Source organism: Notamacropus eugenii, chromosome 3 (genome assembly GCF_028372415.1).
Source record: "Notamacropus eugenii isolate mMacEug1 chromosome 3, mMacEug1.pri_v2, whole genome shotgun sequence".
NCBI lineage: Eukaryota > Metazoa > Chordata > Mammalia > Diprotodontia > Macropodidae > Notamacropus > Notamacropus eugenii.
In genome coordinates, this window is record NC_092874.1 from 65984576 (window position 1) to 66008302 (window position 23727).

Below are 23727 nucleotides of genomic sequence, written 5' to 3' on the forward strand. Positions count from 1 at the left end.
ATATCACTCTTTATGTCAAAATTATTTACCTATTTGGACCCTATTTTGGTATATGGTGTGAGATGTTGGTCTATGCCCAGTGTCTTCTAAACAGCTTTCCATTTTTTTCAGCAATTTTGTCAAAAAGAATTCTTGTTCCAAAAGCTTGGATTTTTGGGTTTATCAAACACTGTATTACTATGGTCTTTTACTACTTTAACTACCTAATCTATTTCACAGGTTCACCACTCTAGCCCATGTATACTTTGAATGATTTTCTTACTCACTTGGCTCAGAGCGCTTCTTCTTTGAGTTTGACATCACTGCAGTACACCAATTTCTCAGACAAAGCCAACAAGTCAATACTGAGTCCTCTGATTCCCAGTGTAATCCCTTCTGTTCATGAGGAGGATAAAACTCTTTTCCTTTTTTCTCTCTCTGTTTTCCTGACTCTGTTATACACATGTCATCTTTTCTTTAAAAGGCCAATTTCTGTCAATGATAGTGTGGGTTGTTACTAAGTGGAATTTTGCTGTACTAGCAAACTAAATGAAATAGTATAAGGATTGAGCAAAGAGAGCTGGACTACAAATCAGAAATAATACTTTTAAATTTAGAGCAGAAAACGGGTTTCTTTTTTTGTATCAAATTTGATCAAGACATTCACTTGCCAAAAAAATAATCCATACCTCCAATGTCTTATGGTTTCTATAGTAAAATGTAAACTCTTTATCTTCACACTTAAGATCTTCTATTAAATTATATAACTAAAGTTTATCTTTCCTATCTTATTTTTTATTCTTCTTTACTCATTCTGTGCTCTAGCCAAACTGGACATAATAGCTATTACTTGAAACTGATATAATGGTCATATGTTCAGACTGACTGTTTCCTCTACCTAGAATACATTTCTTTATTCCTACCTTTTAAAATTCTTATCTTCTTAAGAGATTAGAAAAGATGCCATCTCCTCCATGAAGTCTTCCCAGTTTCTATGAGCTAAATGTACTTTTTTTCAAATTTTCCCATGACACATGGCCTGGATGTCTCCTTTGTTCCTATTATGCCCCATTTATATTTTGTGCTTACTCATCTATCTTGTATCTTCCCAGTAGACTTTAAGTTCAATGAGTACAGAGACCATTGTTTTAAAATTTAAAATGAACGTACGTTCCTAATAAGAAAACATACCCCACTTCTCACCCAGCTTAATGACTTTAGTAAGCTTCCACTGGGGATCATGGAAATGCCGCATTCTCAAAAGAATAAAAAATCACCCAAAGGATAATTTTAAAAAAGGCACCTGCTAGGTACAAGTAGCCTGGAGATGGTGTCAGCAATGACTTCCCCATGAAAAGTGATGTAAAGGACACGTATGACTGGAAAGGGACTGGAAAGAGCCAGTCATATACTGAAGTAAAGGGGCAATAGATAACTTAAGTGTTTCCCTTGTATTCACTAAAAGATCTGAAGAGAACTGGTATTTATGTTGTCACATGAGTCTATGTTTTAATCTATGTAGATGTTCCCTCCAGTGATGCAGATATCAAACTTTCTACCACTTGGTAGATAATATTTGAAAGTTCCTCTATCTGAAAATGTTATGTGACCAAAGTGGTGATGAAACTCATCAAATATAATTCAAATAGTGCTCATGTGATAGACATAGTAGATGCATAATTGAAGCCTTTCTGAGTTTGTGCTCCATTGAAACATTTTGGGTCACTTCTACATCACAATGAAGTGTTGGAATAGGGCATGAATGGAGAATTGTATTGGGCCAATCCTATATGGGGGATGTATTTGTAAGGTTATGGACAAAAATTGCATAGGATGAGAAGGTATGGCTAGGTTGATTTGCTCTGGTGAATAGGGTACTGGCAATGATGAACTCACAGGCCCGTTAAAGCATCAGAATAATGATGCTATGGGTAGAGTGGTACATAAGCTGACAGTACATTACTTTAAAAAATAGAAAAAATCAATTATAGCATAAGTGCATTGTGGGAGCTTAGGGCACTTAGCAGTGAGCTTCCAGCCTCTCAATCCTCCATCGCATTCCTGAGTAGACTCCATTCATGAGAGCCTAAATTCAAATCCCAAGTTTGGAAAGACACAGTCCGCCTAGTTCACAAGAATCTCTTTGGATCATAAATTGAGTTAGCTGCAAAGTGAAGGAATGTAAGGGAAGGCTGCATATCAGCTGTTGGCAGAAGTTCTTGAAGGTTTCTAGAACTGCCAGTGAGGCACCTGAATCGAGTAGAGTAAGAGCCAGATGAAGGTACAGTTAAGGAAGTGGGGTTAGTTGGGGACAATGCAAGAGAGAACAGAGTACACTTGATGACCAAGGAAAGCAGCACAAATCGGAGGCCAAAGTATCAGTGACTTTTCTAAAATGAGTAAACATTATCTTTTTTCAATTTTGGATTTTGATACACACATTCATGTAAGTGCCTAAGTCATTTCTCACATGAAGGGCATATGCCAAATATTGGATAGTGTTCATTGTACGGATGCAAACATATGACAGCTTCTGTATATACAGAACTGACCTGTGTTCTGGGGTGGAGAAGTTCCTCTAGAGTCTCTGAGAGAAATCCATTCTCCTTGGGCATCTACATCCCTGTCTGATTGCTTATGTTGCCCAGGGATGCCCAAAACTGCAGTTTGAGGGAGAAATATTGCCTGAACCATAAAATTCCCTTCTTACCATGTGACAGGTATCTGGAAGTCACTAATGAGTGGTTGCAGTGGAGAGTGGGCATCATCCCAGTATTGCTTCATAACCTTCTCACCACATGCTAGGTAGAGGATAGGATCCCAAGACAAGCTATTGAACCTACAGTGTAGCTGAAATAGCAAAATGCGTTCCAAGTTCCAAAGAATTAATCAACAAACTTTTAGAACACAATTCCCCCTTTTAAAAAAATGGGTAACTTTTTCTTATCACCATTAATTCTCTCATATATAGAAGCCGAAAGCATTCAATAAATGTTAACCTATAACAATGAAATTAATTATATGCTTTACAAAACTCATGTAAGTTGCTTTGCTTTGTGCATTGTTAAATAAAATTCAGAATATTACCATCTGTTCATTATTAAAAATGTTATGGATTAAAACTTTCAATAGGACATATATTGAAATATTTTTTTTTCTTTTTTCGCCCTAATTAAGTAATTAATTTTTGGTTTTCAACATTCACATACAAAAGATTTTGAGTTTCAAAATTTTCCCCATCTCTCCCCTCCCACACCCCAAAACAGTGTGCATTCTGATTACCCCTTCCCCCAAGCTACCCTCCCTCCAATCATACCCTGTATTTCTCTTACCCCTTTCTCTATTTTCTTATAGGGTAGGAAAGAGTTCTATACCCTATTGCCCATATGTCTTATTTCCCAGTTGCATTTTTAACATCTGTTATTTAACAATTTTTAACTTTTGTTTTTGTAAAATTTTGAAGTTTTGAAACTTCTCTCCTTTCCTCCCTCCCCATACACCCCCATTGAGAAGAGAAACAATTCAATATAGGTTATACATGTGTAGTCAGGCAAAACACTTCCATAATAGTTATGTTGTGAAAGACTATCTATTTTTCTCTCCATCCTATCCTGCCCCCCCATTTATTCCATTCTCTCTTTTGACCCTGTTCCTTCTTAAAAGGGTTTACTTTTAATTACTCCTTCCTCCCATTTGCCCTCCCTTCTATCATAGATAAATTTTTATACCCAATTGAGTGTGCATGTTATTCCCTCCTTAAGTCAAATCCAATGAAAGTAAGGTTCACTCTTTCCCTCTCACCTCCCTCCTCTTCCCCTCCATTGTAAAAGCTTGTTCTTGTCTCTTTTATCTGAGAGATATTTTACCCAATTCTATTTCTCCCTCTCTCCTCCCAGTATATTCCTCTCTCACCCCTTAATTTTATTCTTTTAGATATCATCCCTTCATATTAAACTCATCCTGTGCCCTTTGTCTATATATATATATATATATATATATATATATATATATATATATATATATATATATATATATATATATATATATATATATATATATATATTATCCTTTCAACTACCCTAATACTGAGAAAACTCTGAAGGGTTACAAATATTATCTTTCCATATAGGAATATAAACAGTTCAACTTTAGTAAGCCTCTTATGATTTTTCTTTCCTGTTTACCTTTTCATGCTTCTCTTGATTCTTGTATTTGAAAGTCAGATTTTTCTATTCAGCTCTGATCTTTTCATCAAGAATGCTTGAAAGTCCTCTATTTCATTGAATGACCATTCCCCCACCCCTCAATTTTGCTGGGTAGGTGATTCTTGGTTTTAATCCTAGCTCCTTTGAACTCTGGAATATCATATTCCAAGCCCTCTGATCCCTTAATGTGGAAGCTGCTAGATCTTGTGTTACTCTGACTGTGTTTCCACAGTACTCAAATTGTTTTTTTCTGACAGCTTGCAATATTTTCTTCTTGACCTGGGAGCTCTGGAATTTGGCTATAATATTCCTAGGAGTTCTCCTTTTGAAATCTCTTTCAGGAGGTCATCAGTGGATTCTTTCAATATCTATTTTACCCTCTGGTCCTAAAATATCAGATAATTTCTTGAAAGATGATATCTAGGCCCTTTTTTTGATCGTGGCTTTCAGGCAGTCCCATAATTTTTAAATTGGTTCTCCTGTATCTATTTTCCAGGTCAGTTGTTTTTTCAATGAGCTATTTCACGTTGTCTTCTATTTTTTTTATTCTTTTGGTTTTGTTTTATAATTTCTTGATTTTTCATAAAGACATTAGCTTCCATCTGCTCCATTCTAATTTTTAAGAAATTATTTTCTTCAGTGAGTTTTTGGACTTCCTTTTCCATTTGGCCAGCTCTTATTTTTAAGGCATTCTTCTCCTCATTGGCCTTTTGGATCTCTTTTGCCATTTGGGTTAGTCTATTTTTTGGTGTTATTTTCTTCAGCATTTTTGGGGTCCTTTTTAGCAAGCTGTTGACTTGTTTTTCATGATTTTCTTGCATCACTCTCATTTTTATCCCAATTTTTCCTCTACTTTTCTTACGTGATTTTCAGAATCCTTTTTTGAGCTCTTCCATGGCCTGAGGCTAATTCACATTTTTCTTGGAGGCTTTAGATGTAGGAACTTTGACTTTGTTGTCTGTATGTTTTTATCTTCCTCGAAGTAAGATTCTGTAGTCTGATTTCCCCCCGGATTTCTCTAGCCAATTACTTGACTTTTGAGCTCTTTGTCAAGGTAGTTCTCTGCTTCCAGCGGGAGTGGGGTGGTATACTCTCAGCTGCTTGATCCCTCCTTAGAGCTCCATTTAAAAAAATATTTTATTTTTTCCCAATTACTGTATTAACAATTTAACATATTGAGTTCCAAATTTTCTCCCACCTTCCCTTCCTTTCCACCTTCTCTGAGACATAAGCAATTTGACATAGATTATACATGTGTAATCATGCAAACCATAATTCCATATTAATTGTGTGAAAGGAAACACAGACCAAAACAAAATTCATAAAAAATAAAGTGAAAAATAGTATGCTTTGATCTGCATTCAACCTCCATCAGTTCTTTCTCTGGAGGTGTATAGCATTTTTCATCATGAGTCCTTTGAAATTGTCTTGGATAATTGTATTATGAGAATATGTCATTCACAGTTGATTATTGTACAATATTGCTTTTACTGTGTACAATGTTCTCCAGGTTCTGCTCCCTTCACTTTGCATCTGTGCATATAAGTCTTCCCAGGTTTTTCTGAAATCATCCTAATTGTCATTGATTATAGCACAGTAGTATTCTATTACAATCATATACCCCAAGTTGTTCAGCCATTTCCCAGTTGATGGAAATTCCCTCAATTTGCAATTCTCTGCTACCACAAAAAGCACCACTAGAAATATTTTTGTACAAATATGTCCTTCCCATCCCCTCACTTTAAATCTCTTTGGGATACAGAGCTAGTAGTGGTATTGCTGGATCAAAAGGTATGCAAAGTTCCATAGCCTTTTAGGCATAGTTCCAAATTGCTTTCCAGAATGGTTGGAGTCCACCAACAGTGCAGTAGTGTCCCAATTTTCCCACATCCCTTCCAACATTTATCATTTTTCTTTTCTGTCATATTAGCCAATCTAATAGTTGTGAGGTAGTACCTTTGTTTTATTTGCATTTCTTTAATCAATAGCGCTTTAGAGCATTTTTTAATATGACTATAGATAGCTTTGATTTCTTCATCTGAAAACTGCCTGTTCATATTCTTTAACCATTTATCAAATTGAGGAATGATGTATATTCTCATAAATTTGATTCAGTTCTCTCTATATTTGAGAAATGAGGCCTTTATTGGAGATAATTGCTGTGAAAAAATTCCCCCTAGTTTTCTGCTTTCCTTCTAATCTTCATTGTATTGGTTTTGTTTATGCAAAACCTTTTTAATTTAATATGATCAAAATTATTCATTTTATATCTTATGATGCTCTTTATCTCTTGTTTGGTTCTAAATTCTTCCCATATCCATAGACCTGACAAGGAGATTATTCTTTGCTTTCCTTAATTTGTTTGTGATATCCTTTATGGCAAAATCATATACCCATTTTGATATTATCTTGGTATATAAAATGTTGGCTTATACCTAGTTTCTGCCATACTGTTTTGCAGTTTTTGTCAAATAGTGATTTCTTGTGCCAAAAGCTTAGGTCTTTGGGCTTATCAAACACTAGATTAATATGTTCATTTACTACTGTGTATTGTGTACCTAATCAGTTCCACTGACCAACAACTCTATTTCTTAACCAGTACCATTGCTTTGATGATTACCATTTTATAATACACTGTGAGATCTGGTACAGGAAACTTTTTTTTCAATATTAGTGATAGCATGCATCCAGGAAGGCATGTCAAGCATAAGAATTCCTCTTAGTAAGATTTGAGAGAAAGCCTATTTAAAATCAGAGAAAGTCATGAATGTGGAAATAGAGGATCTGAGTTTAGATTCTGTCTCTGAAAATACTGTGTGACTTTGGCCAACTCACTTTAGCTCTTTTGTCCTTAAGCAGCTAGATGGCATACTGGATAGAGGTATGGAAAAGAAATCAGGAAGATTTAAGTGCAGTCCAACCTTAGATACTAGTTGTGTGAGCCTGGGCATGTCAACCTCTGTTTGCCTCAGTTTCTTCATCTATAAAATGGAGATTAATAATAACATCTACCTCCTAGGATTATTGTAAGGCTAAAAGTAAAGCAATATTTGTAAAAACATTTTGCAAATCTTAAAGCACTATGTAAATGCTAGTTATTATTATTGTTTTGTCATCCATAAAGATGTCTGTGTTAGATCAAAAGATTTCTAAGTTCTTTTCCAGAACTAAAAATATTTTTTGAAATTCTATAGTATTACAAGTGAGTATGAATGAAATGAACAAATCTATTGAGAACCTTTATGATATGTAAGGTCTTATATGTCACTTTAGGGGGCCATTAAGAATGTGAGGATACAGTACCTGATCTGAAGGTGATTATAATCTAGAGGAGGATGGAAAACTCCATTTAAGGGAGTACAGTAAACAATAAATTAGTAAAGGCAAATTAGTATTTCAATTCAATGAACATTACTTATGTATCTACAATATGCAAGGCCCTTTAGGCACCAGGGATGTAAAGACATCATTGTTTTCCCTATCCAAATTTGCAGAGAAATCCTTCTTGAATTCTTGGGGGGTGGTAGTGTAAGGGGAATTCCAGACTCCAGATTAAGAATTCTGGATGTAGAGTGTAGGAAGGGGCTGAACATGAAATGTCTCTATAGGTAGGTTGGAGCCAGTTTGTGGAGGTTTTTTAAATGTCAGGCTCAGGTGTTTGTATTTTGTCTTTTGGGAATTAGAGAACCATTGAAAATTTTTGAGCAAGACAGTGACATGGTCAGATTTATGCCTTATAATGATTATTTGAGCAACTCTGTGGAAGTTCAATGAGAGAAGGGGAAGACTGGAAACAGAGATTCTGCTTAGGAGGCTATTGGTAATAGTTTGGGCAAGAGGTGATGAGAATCTGACAAACTGATATATGTAGATATCAGGGTAAGGGCATGCCATATGTTAATATGTATGTATGTATATTTTATTCTGAATTTAAGAAATAAAACAAACATTTTCATAACATAGAATAGAAAAAGATGATTATGCATGAAACTGCAAATCTGTTATGTATAACTTGCTATTTCTTTTAAATGTATAATAAAATTATTTTTAACTTTCTTTTTTCCCCATTTCTTTTCTTCTCTCCCCTCTTCCTTACGCGACATATGGCTACCATTGGATATAAAGAGTAATTATGGAAAACTTGCAGACCCCAGATTGACCCATGCAGGAACTCAGACTAGATATCCTCTCAGAAGTGAGCAGAGCTCAAAACTAACATAAAGTCTAAGTCAAGAAATAGACTGAAAGAATGAGCAAACCAAAAAAGAACCCAAACACAAAGAGCTTCTGTAGTGACAGAGACACTCAAGGCACAAACACAGAAGACATTGACTTGAAAACACAAGCAAAGCCTCAAATAAAAGAATGCATATTGAACATAAGCCCAATAAGAATTCCTAGAAGAGTTAAACAAAGAGATAAAGAGCAGAAAAGCAAAAAAAAAAAAAAAAAAAGATTTTAAAAATAAGAGTGGTAGAGGAAAAAATGAGAAAAGAAATGAGAGCTATTCAAAAAAGTTATGAAAGGAGAACTAGCAGCTTTGTAAAAGGGGTATAAAATATCATTAAAGAAAATAATTCCTTAAAAATTAGAACTGACTAAATAGGAACTAATGACTTCAAGAGACATAAAGAAGTAAAAAACAATGTCAAAAGACTAAAGAAAAGAAAATATGAAATATATGATGGAAAAAACAACTGATCTGAAAAATAGATCAAAATCATCTGTCTCCCTCAAAACCATGAACAAAAAAAAGATCCTAGGCATATTTCAAGAAATTGTAAAGGAAAACTGCCCAGATATCTTAAAACCAGATGGCAAAGTAATGGAAAGAATCCAGTTACCTCTTGAAAAACAACTCCAAAATGAAAACTCTCAGGAATATTGTTGCTCAAATATATAACTTCCCGGTCAAGGAGAAAATACTGGAAGCAGCCAGAAAGAAAGAATTCTGCTACCATAGAGCCACAGTCAGGTTCACATAAAATTTAGCAGCCACTGCTTTAAAGGACCAGAGGACTTTGAATATGATATTCTAGAAGACAGAAGATCCAGGATTACAACCAAGAATGACTTACTCAGCAAAATTAAATACAAATCTTGCAGGGGAAAGTGGATATTTAATGAAATAAAGGACTTTCAGGCATTCCTGATGAAATGATTAGAAAATTTAACATTCAAACACAGGACTGAAAAGAAACACAAAAAGGTAAGTACAGGTGAAATCACAAGAGACAAATTAAAAGTTAAACTGTTTGCATTATTACAAGGGAAGATGATACTATAACCCCTCAGAACTTTATCATCACTAGGGGACTTTGAGGGAGTCTAACTAGATGTAGTGCCTTATTTCAACAGTCCCAAAAGAAGAATGGAAGGATGGAGAACAGGAAGGAGGAAAGAGAGAAAGGAAGAATGGGGGAACATTATCTCACATAAATGAGATATTTAATGAAGAGGTTATACAGTGAAGGGGACAGTGGAGGGGAGAGGATGACACTTGAACATCACTCTCATCTGAACTGGTTCAAGGAGGGAAGCACATACATACACACACAATTTGGTTTAGAAATGTGTCTTACCTAAAAGTGAAGTAAGAGGGAAAAGAGTTAAGAGAAGGGCAGGAATGGTGTGTGTCTGTGGGGAATAAGACAGAAACTAGGTTAAGGGAGGCTGTGGTCACAAGCAAAAGACTTTTAAAGGGGGGATGGAGTAAAAAAAAGAGAGGGACAAGTATAATAGAATATGATGGAGGGAAATACCAGTTAGCAGTCATAATTATGAATGGGAATAGGATGAACTCACCCATAAAATGGAAGAGGATATTAGAATCCAGAATCCAACAATATATTGTTTAACAAGAAATATACTTGAAACAGAAAGATAGACTTAGAGTTAAAATAAAGGGCTAGAGCAGAATCTCTTATGTTTCAGTTGAAGTAAAAAAAAAAAGCAAGAGTGGCAATCATGTCAGACAAAGCAAAAGCAAAAATGGATTTAATTAAAAGAGATAAACAGGAAAAGATAAAAGTAAACTGCATTTTACTAAAAAGTACATAGACAGTGAATTAATATCAGTACTGATCATAGGTGTATCAACTTGTATAGTATCTAAATTCTTAAAGGAAAATAATGAATTACTGGAGAAAATAAGAGAGTAAAACAGTAAAAGTAGGGAACTTCAGTTTACTCCTTTTCAGACCTAGATAAATCTAACCATAAAATGAACAAGAAAGAAGTTAGGCGATGATTAGAATTTTAGAGGTTAGCTATGATAGATCTCTGGAGAATATTTAATGGAAATAGAAAAACAGATAGTTCTTCCTTTATTTAAGTGGATTGTTTCACAGATCTCTACCAAAAGCATAATGCTTTTTTTTTTTTTTTTTACATAATGCAAATTTGCTCCTGTATATGGGGAAGGAAAGGAAGGAGCAGGTAGGGGACCACACACCCATGGAGGGAGGGGCCCAGTACATGCTTCAAGGACACATAGGGACCAAAGACAGAGAACTTAGAGTAGGAAGAGGAATATAGTAAGATATGGAGAGGGTGGGCATAACAGGGCAAAGGTCTCCTCTTTTGTGGTGGAGGTCTCAAGCCAATCCCCTAAACCTATCACACCTGTGGTGTTGATCTCTCCATGTATCGATTCTTCTGCTTTCATTTGGAGAATTTCTTAAAGGATGTGTGTGTCTGTGTGTGTGTGTGTGTGTGTGTGTGTCTAGGGGACAGAAGCCAGGAGCACTGAACCAAGGGACAGGAGCAGAGAGAAAACCCAATACCATACAGTAAAGTTAATATATGTGTATTTTTGGGGATGCTGATTTTTTTTTCACAATTCTTTACCTAAAATGAATTTACTTACAGTGAAAATGGACCGTATACCTATTCTCAGCTGTGTATAGCACTTTCGCAAAAATTGACCATCTGTTAGGATATAAAAACCTCACAAATCAACGCAGAAAGGCAGAATTGTTAAATGTTCTGACAATAATATAGTAAGAATTACATTCAATAAAGTGCCTTTGAAACATAGATTAAAAATTAATTGGAAAAAACGGTTGGGTCAAAGAACAAACCACAGAAACAATTATTTCATCAAAGATAATGCCAATAAAGTTACCAAAATTTTGGGGATACAGCTAAGGCAGTACTTAGGGGAAATTTTATATCTTGAAATGTTTATAGCAATAAAAGCAAAAGTAGATGAAGGAATTGGGTATTTAATTAAAAACTAAATTGGGTATGTTATTAGAAAAAATTAGAAAATCAATAAATTAAATCCCCACTAATTAAACACTTACATAGAAATCCTGAAAAGCAAAGAGATTTTAATGAAATGGAAAATAAACAACAGCAATAACATTGAATTAAATAAAATTAGGAGCTGGTTTCTTGGGGGGGAAAACATTGACTAATTTCATAAAAAGTGAAGAAAGTAGCAAGACAGGAGGCATGGTAGGAGAAAAAGATTGATATTTAAAATCATAAAGAGAGGCTTCGAAGTTCACCTTTCACGTCTCTCCTTTTTTTCCCCTTTCCCTATTTCTTCCCTTCCCTTAGGCTGTTTGATTTATTAATTCAATAAGTATTTATCATTTATGCAATGTGTGCAGAAAGCTGTACTTATAGTTCAGTGGGGGATGTGGCAAATACACAGATAATAAAAAATATGTGAATAGTATATCAGTTCAGTCAATTATGTCTAATTCTTTGTGAACCCATTTAGGGTTTTCTTGGCAAAGATACTGAAATAGTTTGCCATTTCTTTCTCCACTTCGTTTTCCAGATGAGGAAACTGAGGCAAACAGGGTTAAGTGACTTGTCCAGGGTCACGCTGAGGCCAGAGTTGAACTCAGGAAGATGAGTCTTCTGCACTCCAGGCCTGGCACTTTATCCACTGTCCCACCTTGTTGCCTGATTAGTACGTAAGGGATTTACAAAACAAAGTACTATGTAGGGTCTACTATTCACGATTACTAAATGGAGGGATTGGGGAATATTTTATGAAGTGAGTAGCATTTGAATTAGATTTTGTTGGCTGTAGAAGAAAGGGTGGAAAAAGGAAAACCTTTTCACTTGTTGGGTAAAACATGAACCCAAGCACAAAGGTCAGAAAGTTTGAAGGAGTGGAGGTGGACAGAGATTAGTCCAGTTTCAGTTCTGTATTGAATGTGTATAGTGAAGTCATATGAGATGACTGTAAAAGAAGGTGTGTGTGTGCGCGCGAGCGTGTGTGCGCATGCATGCATGTGTGCGTGCGTGCACACATGTGCGCCCATGAGTGGGTATGCATGCCAGAATGAGGAAGGCTTTAAGTGTAAGAAAAAGTAGTTTGAACTTCACCCAGCAGATCTCAGACATTTGATACTCACTAGCTGTGTGACCTTGGGCAAGTCACTTAATCCCAATTGCCTCATCCTGGGTCCTCTCCAGTCACCTTGATGAATATCTATCTAGTCACTGGATTCAGATGGCTCTGGAGAAGTGAGGCTGGTGACCTGCACAGCCTTCCCTCACTCAAAACAAAGTCAAGTGCAAGTCATGTCATCATTTCTCTGAAGGCATGGTGTTCTTTGGCAACGAAGGATGAGCACGCACACACACACACACACACACACACACACGGAACTATTTGAGATTTTTGAGCAGGGGAATGAAATGATTTAGATACATACCAAAGGAAGGTGATTCTTGTAGTAATGTCAAGAGGGGACAGAAAGGAGAGGTGGAATGACCTGTTAGTAGGTTATTTCAGTAATCCAAGGTGGGGTGGTCTATTAGGAACCATTCAGATTTCATAACACCATTCTGCCTTCTGAGCATCAGTTAGTCTGTTTCTAGCCACAGATGAATCTAACTCAATTCAGCTAGTTTAGCTTCCTTCTTATTAAAGAGATTACCCATGTTCCTTTCTTGACCTGTGCTAGTTGCACATAGTAGGTTCTTATATTTTGGTGGAGATGGAGGACACTAGTGCCAACATCTGTATAAAGGGATATTATCCTTCAGATACTTAGTTTTCTTCTCTCACTGGTGCCATTTTTTGGGGCCCATGTAAAGTTTATCTACCTCCTCTATTACCTACTTCTCCCTTGAGTATGTAAATATACAAAGTATCCACACCATCCTTCCCTATGAATTTTGATAAAGGCAGTTGATGGTGAGGGACAATTTGCCTCTGCTACGTGATTCAAAAAAGCTCCCTTACAGTGTTAAGGGAGGTGCCCTGAATACTCCAAGTCCCTAAGTCTCTCTGAAGCCTTTCTCTGTCAGTAGCTGGGCCTCTTCTACAAGCCTCAGGCAGAGCTTTTCCTGAAACTCTTTTCCCCCAAGGGCAAATCACAATGACAAGCTGAAATGTTTTCTACTTGCTTTAGGACTTCAGCTTCTACTTGAAATCCACTGCAGTGCTTAAAAAACGAAGATATCCAAACAGAAAGCAATTTTTAGTAAACCTGAGCATAAACTCCAAGGGCATGAAGACTTTCCCTCCTCCCTGCCTATCTAGGGTGGGGTACAGGCTGGGGAGAGTCATTCCACTCAGAAGCTAGGTTGATATTCTGTGAAATGCTTGTTTTATTCCACAAATTAAATATAAAATAAATTTTACAAAAAGACTTAATGAAGTATTTCACTTTCCATGCATCTGATCCTACAACAACCCCATCGTAATAATAACAGCATTTATATTGCTTTATGGTTTGCAAAATGCTTCAGAATCTTAACTTATCTGACAGCAACCCTGTGAAGTAAGTGGCATTATTGTCTCCATTTTGCAGCTGAAATAACTGAATTTGTTAGAGACTCGCTCGGGGTCTCCCAGTTAGTAAGCGTCTGAGGCAGGATTTGAACTCAGATATTTCTGACTATGTCCAGTCCTCTCTCTGGGATACGACCTACCTGGCTCATCAAAGAGGTGATATTCTCAGTTTTTCTATAATGCATGTTTGAAAAATACAAATTTGTTTAGCTGATACTGAACATTTTGAGTGTAATGTGAATTTGAATTCTCGAGTTTGCTTTTGTGGAATTTCTTCCCCAAGAAACATAAAAAACTTACAAATTAGTCACACTTCACAATAACTCAAAAGCTGCAACCCTGCTGAACCTATTTCTACCAGAAAATGTCAGGGTATTGTCTAGGTAAAGTGCTATATTTATTGTGGTAGATCTTCTGGTGTAGTAAGAGGTATCATTAGGAGAGGGGCTGGTCCTCTAGGGTCCCAAACCCCCCTCCTGCCCAATCCCCTTATATTGCAGGTTCAAGCCTGGAGTTGTAGCCTGGCCCAGAAGGAGGGCTGAGCAACAACCTGAATCCACTATTTATTGAAGTATTTATGTTATTTCTTAACCATTTAACATATGTAAAACCATGCTACCTTTTTTTTTTTAAATTAGGTTCTTTTTTATGTGTCACTAATGAAGTTGTTGAATTTTGTGTCTCTATCCCCATCTCTCCCATAAGACTTGTGGTTTTATTGCATAATTTTTTTTTCACATTGTGGTATTTTTCTGGAGCAAATATGTGGAGTTACAGCAGAACTGTCCACGTTTATTATTATCCTGGTCTTAAATATGAGGGCAATGATTCTTAGAGACTTGAGTGATTAGCTCTTGATCACACAGTTGGTTAAATGGTTCAGGTATTGTTCAAAGCCAGATTTCTATTGATTCCTATTCCAGCATCCTTCCCACTGATATATTCCCACAGATAATAGTTCAGAAAGAGAAAGACTTGCTACCTGATTTTAGGCATTTTCACCTTTGCCTCTGTGTTTCTTGGTGTCCTTATCTATAAAATATAGTAGGGGCTTAGACTAGACAACTTCTTGTGAACTTAAAAAGACATTACAGTTTTTTTCTCACTTCTATTTTGTCTTTAGAGACAAATATCACAAAGCATCACAGACAAGGATTGTAAAGAAACATTTCTTATCGTTGAGTGGAGCATCTGTAATTTAAAAAAAAACTATTCTCCAGACTCATCCCAACAATATTAGTACTTAAATGTCAGAATTGCAAGATTGACCTTAAAAAGTAGTGTTTTCACAGTTCATTCCTTTGTTTGCCTATTTTTAGACTTAATCTCTCATTCAGCAGAATACCCCTAGTCACTTACCCTCCTGTTTTCTTTGTTACTGAACATTTAATAGATAGAATTAATTTATGGAGGTGTTTTTTCTCATGTGGTTTTGAAGATGAATGATTTCTGGAAATCTGGAGAAAACAAATGGTTTTGGATTACAGTTTTTTTAGTTATCTGTTCATTTCAAGCATATAATTTTTCTCCTGAAGTTTTACTTTAACATTAAAAGGAATTTTTTTCATTAGAAATAAAATATTGCAGACCTTTGGGTTTTCATGCTATCATGACCTTACTTTAGGAATGCTGTTTAGATCTTCCCTCCCCCACCAATTATTTGTTTTTGTGAATCCCTACTCTCCATCAATAAATAAGTTATCAGAAATTAATGTGTGTTGAGTGCCCATTGTCAGAAATTTCAAGAAGGGATATGGAGACAAATGCAAAAAGACAAAGACCCAGCTTTCAAGAATCTCATATGAGAGACAGCACATTTGCAGCTTGGTACTGCCTGAACATTCAGATTGATCAGGGGAGGTACAAATGGAAGCATTACCTAGAAATATAACAATATAAGGTATTAGGTGCATATACCCGAATGAGGAAAATAGACAGGGTTAGTAAAGACAAAAAGTAATCCACCTTTTCCACAAAAGTGAAATTGCTCTTCCCACTGCTTCCATAAAAGCATGTTTTTTTTCTAGATTTTACTCCATTTGAAAATAGCTGAAAGTAGATATTGAGATTGAATAGAAGTAGTAAGAGATTTCCATAATATTGTTATATGATTTTGGACAAACTACCGTCTTAACCTTTACTCTATTCTAGGACTGTCATTATGGCAGAATAGATACAGGGACCTAGCAAACACTTCAAGGTTCTTCTGGACAGATGCATTGCCCTGAGCACACACAGGGCTTTTCCAGGCAGATGAATTCTCTGTTGGGTTTTTAATGCAGTTATGGAATTCACCAGGTGGTCTTCAGGTGGCAAGGCCTCAGGGAAAAATACCAGTAATCCGTGAATGATCTTCTCTGCCCTGACCTCCAAATCTATACCTGAGCATTCCTATCCCCCCAACCCCCACTCTTTGCCAGGTATATTCAGCAATATATTTATAAAGAAAGAACTCTGAGATTGGAGAACAGCTTTAGTCCAGACTGAGAAGAGGAAATGACTCGAAAGAGATGGAGTGTTGTTAGAAGTGATGCTGACAAGGATTAAGAGTGTTAAGGCTAAACTGGAGGCAGCTGAGAATAAACTGCTAAGTAAATCAGAGACATCTTTGGAATGCTATCTAAGTTACAAATGACAATGACAAACTAGAAAGAGTTTCCTTAGAGGGTTTCAGTGGTAATCTCCTCTACTACTTCAGTTGACATGGACCAGTTCCCTTCCCCTCCCCTTCCCTCTCTTCTTTTCCCCTCCCCTCTCCTCCCCTCTTCTCCTCTTCCTCTTCCTCCCTCCCCCACATCTGCTTTGGATCATACAGTTAGAATTGGAAGAGATCTTAGGAAAAATTTAGTCCAATTCCCTAATTTTACAGATAAACTGAAACAGGCTGAAAGGGTTAAATGACTTGCCCAAAGTCACACAGATAGCTAAGAAGTAAAGCACAGTATTTGAATCTAAGTTTTCGCACTAAAAATTTAGTGCTTTTTTTTCTTTGCCAGTGTTTTCATTGCATTCAGTTTTATTTTTCCCTACTCATAGTAACGTTTTGTGTTTCCCAGGTCTTTTCTCTCTAGCACATCAGAGTATTTTTCCATTGCTCTAGAGTGACAAGGGTTATGATCTCCATTTTGCAGATGGAAAAACTGAGACATAAATAGGTTATTTGAATTGCTCAAGGCAATTCAGAGTCAGCAGCAAGGATGGGAATAGAAACAGGCTCTTTTAATTTCTTTTCCTGTATTGTAATGACAGACTGTGCTGTCTCTCTTGTGAATTGTATTCCCTTACTCAGTGCTTTAAATGGGGGCTGTGCCAGCTGTCATTTTGTTTCCCCACACCCAGAATTGCTCAAACCAATGTTAACATTCTTTATTTGATTACAGAAGCATCAAGGAAGTTCAAGGTTGATAACAAACACATGCAGTCAACCTTGGATTATTTGGTTTGCAGATCATTGTATTTTAGCATCATGGAAATTTAGAGCTGCAAGGAACATAGAGATTATATAGGATGACTCCTTAATTTTACAGAAGAAATGGATACTCAGAGGATTAGAGAGCTTTTCTCCCCCCACTTTTAGTGAGTAGCATAACTGGATATTGAATCCAGTTCTCCTGATCCTCCATTTAGCACCATTTTTACTACTCTACGTAATTTTCTTGTATAAAATTTTCCTACCCTTTGGTAAAGTCAGAATGTCTTAAAATAGCATGTTTTTTTTTTTTTGTAATGTTTAACAGTCACTGCCATACAATTGTGATTTTATCCCCCCCACCTACCCCCCACTCCCCCCCTCCCTCCCCATGACTGCATACAATTCTGTATAGATTCTACATATACTTTCCTATTGAGTATATTTTCACTATAGTCATGCTATGTAGTCAGACTAAGATAAATGAAAGAAATCGTATAACAAATCAGAACATGATACACAAACATGATCTGCTACAATATGTGAGTGACTTCCATATTTCTCTCTCTGAGTGTGGCAGGCATTTTGCCTTGAGATCCTCCATTGGGATTTTTTTTTTTTTTGGTAAGAAGTTCTTGTGTTATTACAAAAATCTAAGTCTACCAGAAAAAACTCTCACACACTGTGGTTGTTGCTGTGCATAAAGTTCTCCTGGTTCTGCTCCTTTCACTCAGCATCAGGTCATATAAGTCCTTCCAGGCCTCTCTGAAGTCTTCTTGTTCATCATTTCTTATGGCACAATAGTACTCCATTACATTCATATACCATAATTTATTCAGCCATTCCCCAATTGATGGACATCCCCTTGACTTCCAGTTTTTGGCAACTACATAGAGTGCTGCTATAAATATTTTTGTACATGTGGGACGCTTTCCCATTTTTATGATCTCTTGGGGATATAGTCCTAGTAGCGATATTGCTGGGTCAAAGGGTATGCACATTTTTGTAGCCCTTTGGGCATAGTTCCAAATTGCTCTCCAGAATGGTTGGATGCACTCGCAGCTCCACCAACAATGAATTAGTGTTCCAACTTTCCCACATCCTCTCCAGCATTTATCCTTTTCTTGTTCTGTCATGTTTGCCAATCTTATAGGTGTGATGTGGTACCTCAGAGTTGTTTTGATTTGCATCTCTCTAACCAATAGTGATTTAGAGCATTTTTTCATATGATTATAGATAGCTTTAATTTCTTCCTCTGAAAATTCCCTGTTCATATCCTTTGACCATTTATCAATTGGGGAATGACTTGTATGATTGTACATTTGGATCAGTTCTCTATGTATTCTAGAAATGAGGCCTTTATCCCCAAGCTTAGCTGTAAAAATTCTTTCCCAATTTACAACATCCCTCCGGATTTTGGTTGCATTGGGTTTGGTTGTGCAAAAACTTCTCAGTTTAATGTAATCAAAGTTATCCATTTTGCATTTCATAATGCATTCTATCTCTCCTTTAGTAAAGAATTCTTCCCTTCTCCATAGATCTGATAAATACACTATTCCTTGCTTCTCCAGTTTATTCATGGTATCAATCTTTATACCTAAATCATGTACCCATTTGGACTTTATTCTTGTGTACGGTGTCAGGTATGGGTCTATGCCTAATTTCCACCACACTGTTATCCAGTTTTCCCAGCAATTTTTGTCAAACAATGAGTTCTTATCCCAGAAGCTGGGGAAAATAGCATGTTTATTTCTATAATTCAACAATATAAAACAGAAAAAAAAATGACATTGGCAGCAGCCATAATTGGTCTACCTAACCCTCACTCTAGTTGAAGACTTTGGCCTCCTCTTAATTCTTCTCACCTCAGGACATTAAAGCATCACCTCTGCTATTTTATAATATTCACTACACTGAAACTGTATCATCATAATGTACCCCTCCCCACTTCCTTATTGCCATGCCACCAACAGAAAATATACATATACCTAGAAAATTTACATTAACTTTCTGGGCTAGGTAATGACACTACACATTTTACATGGTACTTTAAAGTTTGCAAAGTACTTTGCATTTCTTTGGAGCCCCATGATAGCCCTGTGGGTAGGGACTATGTAAGTTAGTGTACCCATTTTACAGATAAGGAAATGGAGGCTCAGAGAAATTATGTAACTTGTATTTGGTCCCACATTTAGAACATGTCAGGTACAAGATCCGAATTTAGCTCTTCCTTGCCTCTTTTTTTGTATCCCTAGTACTTTGCGCAGTGCCTGGAACATAGTAGGTACTTATCGATTAATTACTAAGTCCGGAATTCTTACCTATGGTAACATATTGCCTTCCATGATGAAATGTCAAGGGGTAGCCTCTATGACACAAAACCAGTGAACATAAATAGAAAAGGACAAATTCTTTCCAATACCTTGGACATCTTGGTTTACCTCTGGTCCTTAGTTTTCTCATTTATAAAAAAGGGGGAATTTGATTAAGTAATCTCGAAGCAACCCTAGAATACTGTGATTCTACTCTTTTATTCCAGTACAATTCAACCAGCATTTTTATTAATCTTTATTAAGAGCCTACTGTGTGCTCCCTGTGTTAAGCACTGGCATTAAAAAGATAAAACAAAAATAATTTCTGCCTTCAAGGATATTATGATCTGGTAAGATAGAAGGTCTCTGCCCTCAAGGAGCTTACAATCTAATGGAGAAGACAAAACACAGAAAACTTAAATGGAGTTTGGGAGTTCCTGGCCCCCACCATCCAATCAGACAGGCAGAGGGTAGTGATGAGGTAGAGTACCAAGGCTTATGAGGTTTTACAACATGATGAGGTTATCCTAATAATGAACTTCCTGGGTTATGGGGGAGAATTCAGTTGAGAAAGTTGCAAAGTAGGGTAGCCAGTCATTTTGCTGTTCAGATTACTGTTTTATAGTATAGTTTGAGATCTAATACTACTAGGCTGCCTTTCTTTCTACCTCCCCTCTCCCCATTATTTCGCTTGAGATTTTTAAATTGTATTTTTGTTTTTTTCTAGCTCTATAAAGTAATCCTCTGGTAATTTGATTGGTATGGTCATGAATAAATAAATAATTTTAGTGTTATCATTTATTTATTTTAGTGTTATCATTTATATATACACATACTATACATATAATTATAATCAAGTAATATTATCTTATATATATGCTTACACATACATGAATACATATACAATCGGAATATATACACATATACAATATATGTACATATTGTATATAATCTTTTCAGAAGAAAGAAGAGGTGAGCAGTAACAGCTAAAGGTGCCAGGAAAGGTTTTTTGTAGAAGATAGTGAATGTGCTGAATCTTAAAGGATCCCATCCTTAAAGGATTCCATTTTCTTTTCAAAGATTTCTGAGTTAGTGTACGACTTTAATTTGGAGAGTTTTATCTTTGTATTGATGTTCCTGATAAGATTGTGGCAAATGCCTCCTCCAATGATAGCATTGCCTCCCTTAAATCCACTAGAGTTTGTAGGTTGACCTGAGGTAGATAGAATCATAGGATCTCAGTGTTATAAGGGACCCCAGAACTCATTTATGTCTGGACCTCTATCCCTAAAGCATTTATTCCAGTATTGAACTTATAAAGTGAAGACAATGAATGGTGTGATGCCTGTAAGGAGAGAGAGAGAGAGAGACAGACAGACAGACAGAGATTGACTGCATTGCCAAAAAATAACAGGGTGATTACAGAGTCCTTAAAAAATTACCTGTTTCTGTTTTTTGGTGCTCATTCACTGTATCATTAAATATTATAACATTTTTTAAACAAATTTTTTGTAAAGAAGTACATATTGTTTACTTTGGTGGCTTCATTCTTTTTTTTAATGTGTGCTCATAGTAGTAGATGAAATACGATGTGATTAGTTTATCCTTTCTGGTCCCTATGCTATTTTTTGGCTCTGTGGTTCCAGTGGTAATTCCCCATAAATTATAGCAATATCTTAGATTTGATCTCGGTGGCACAATAGTCTTTTGATTCTTAATGGTCATAGAGTCTTTAGTGATAAATTGCAATGAAGTGAGGTAAGCATTTATTTCTTCAACTCTGGGTAGAAGCTGATGACTATCTCTGTGACCAACTACAACTGTCAACAAAATATAAATATATCATATTACCAACACTACATCTGAGGCTTTGTGCTTAGATAAGAACAAAAAACTTGTAGAATGTTATCCAGAACATTATTAAATAATTGTCCAAAGCTCATCTTAAGGTTGGCCTTTTTTACCCCACCTCTATCCTCATTGCCTTTTTAGAGGATAAGTTTTGAGTCCTAAGAAGTTTGAATTTATAGAGCTCAAAGAACTTTATGAATTGTCTTCCCTTATATCCTGTATTGATATAAAATTATTTAACCCATAATTTTTAGTTAAAAACATTGAGATACAGAATTATTGGGGACTACCCAACAGTAATCCCTTTTCTAAATCACTATACTGTTGGCAGGGATTATTTAAATTTAAATTTGACACCACTGATTTATAGGAACTCTCTTCTTATAGAAAATATAATGTAGAAACATTCTTATTAATAGCTCACATTTATGTATTTCTTCAAAGTTGATGTAACACTTTACTCACGATAACCCTGGCAGGTTTCATAGACCCATTTTACAGATGAGAAACAGAGGGTCAGAGAGATTAAGTGACTTTCCCATAACCATACAGCTGAAAGTATTTGAGTAAGGACTTACAAAATTTGACAGTTTTTCATAGATCTAAATGACCATCTAGATAAATGCAAATATAAAAAAATCACTAATATAACATACTAGACAAGTGGTCATTCACCCTCTGCTTAAGGACCCCCTGAAAGGGGGGACTTGCCACCTCTTATCATCTCTATATAAACAATTCTCAAATCTATTATATAGCCCTAACTTCTTTTCTGACTTTAAGACTTGCATCTTCCTTACATGTTTATTGAAATCTAAGATTGGCTATCCTATAGACATCCTAAACTCAATGTGTCCAAAACAGAACTAATTATAGCTCTTCCCCCACCCCCAATAAAAAAGCCATCCCTCTCCTCTTTTTAACTTCCCCATGATTGTCAAGGGCACCACCATCATCTCAGTCATTTAGGCTCCCTACATTAGTTGGGTCTCCTCACTTTCTCTCACCTCCCCTTTGCCAAGTCCTGTCAATTCTGCCATCACAACCTGTCTTGTAAACAGCTCCTTTTCTCTTCTAACACTGCCACAATTTTGGGTTTCATTGATCAACTTTTCTATTTCTTAACTAGTACCAAATTGTTTCAGTGATTACTGATTTGGAGTATAATTATAGCATAAAGTTATAGTATAGTTAGTATAGTATAGTATAGTATACATAATATAGCATATAGTATGGCATATAGTATAGAGTTCTGCAACTGCAAGTTGCTCTTCCTTTCCACTTTTCTCTCCCTTGTTTCCCTCAAGATCCTTGACCTTTTTTTCTCTAGATGATTTTTTTATTATTGTTGTTATTATTTTTGGTATAGGTCATAATCATCTCACACCTGGACTATTGTAATAGTTTGCTTCTTTGTCTCCCCACTTCAGGTCTTTCTCTATTCTAGTCCATTCTACTCTCAGCTATCAGAGTGGTCTTCCTATAGGGTAGGTCTGAATCTGTTTACCCTCTCTCTATTCAATAAAGTCCAGTGACTCCCTGTTACCCATGGAATAAAATATAAATCATGTTTGTCTTTTAAAGCTTTTCAAAACCTAATCCCTTCCTACATTTTCAGTTTTTTTACACTCTACTCCCTTTTACATATTCCCTGATCCAGTGACACTGGCCTTCTTGCAGTTTCTCCCATATGACATTCTATCTCCCAATTACATGTTATTTTCATGAACTTGGAGATGGAAGTGACATTAAAGATCACCTGGACTAATACTTTCATTTTACAGATGAGGAAACTAAGACCCCAGAAATCCATAGTGATTTGCAAGTAGCAGAGTTAAGATTGAAATCCAGTTTCTTTGATTCCAAATCCAGAGCTCATTCTATTACATCACACTATCTCCTACACTTATGTAGCAGTAGTGACAACTACTGACACTGTTGCTTATGAGAACAGGCCCCCAAATCTGAAATAATTTTAGATAGAAATTTATTAGGCAATTTAGTACAGGAAAATGAGCCAGAGGGGAAGTGTGGTTCTCTCCAGATTCTGGAAGATTCATGTGATATAGGATTTTGGCAAAGGTTTCTCAAACAGGTTTCCCATGTATTCAGTTAAGCAATTTTGCTGAGAAGGCAGTTCTAAAGCAAGGTGGATTGAGATAGTTTTGAGTAACTGTAACCCAAAACAGAAGCTTGGGGTGGATT

The 23727-nt window shown here is 36.1% G+C and overlaps 1 long non-coding RNA gene across 1 annotated transcript in view; it reads left to right on the top strand.

Annotated features, from left to right (window-relative positions):
* Positions 1-8587, top strand: part of LOC140532819 (uncharacterized) — a 77786-nt gene extending 69199 nt beyond the window's left edge. The window contains exon 7 of the long non-coding RNA XR_011976678.1: positions 8310-8587. This is a non-coding gene — a long non-coding RNA (uncharacterized lncRNA). The remainder of the gene's footprint in view (positions 1-8309) is intronic.
* Positions 8588-23727: the final 15140 nt, after the last annotated feature.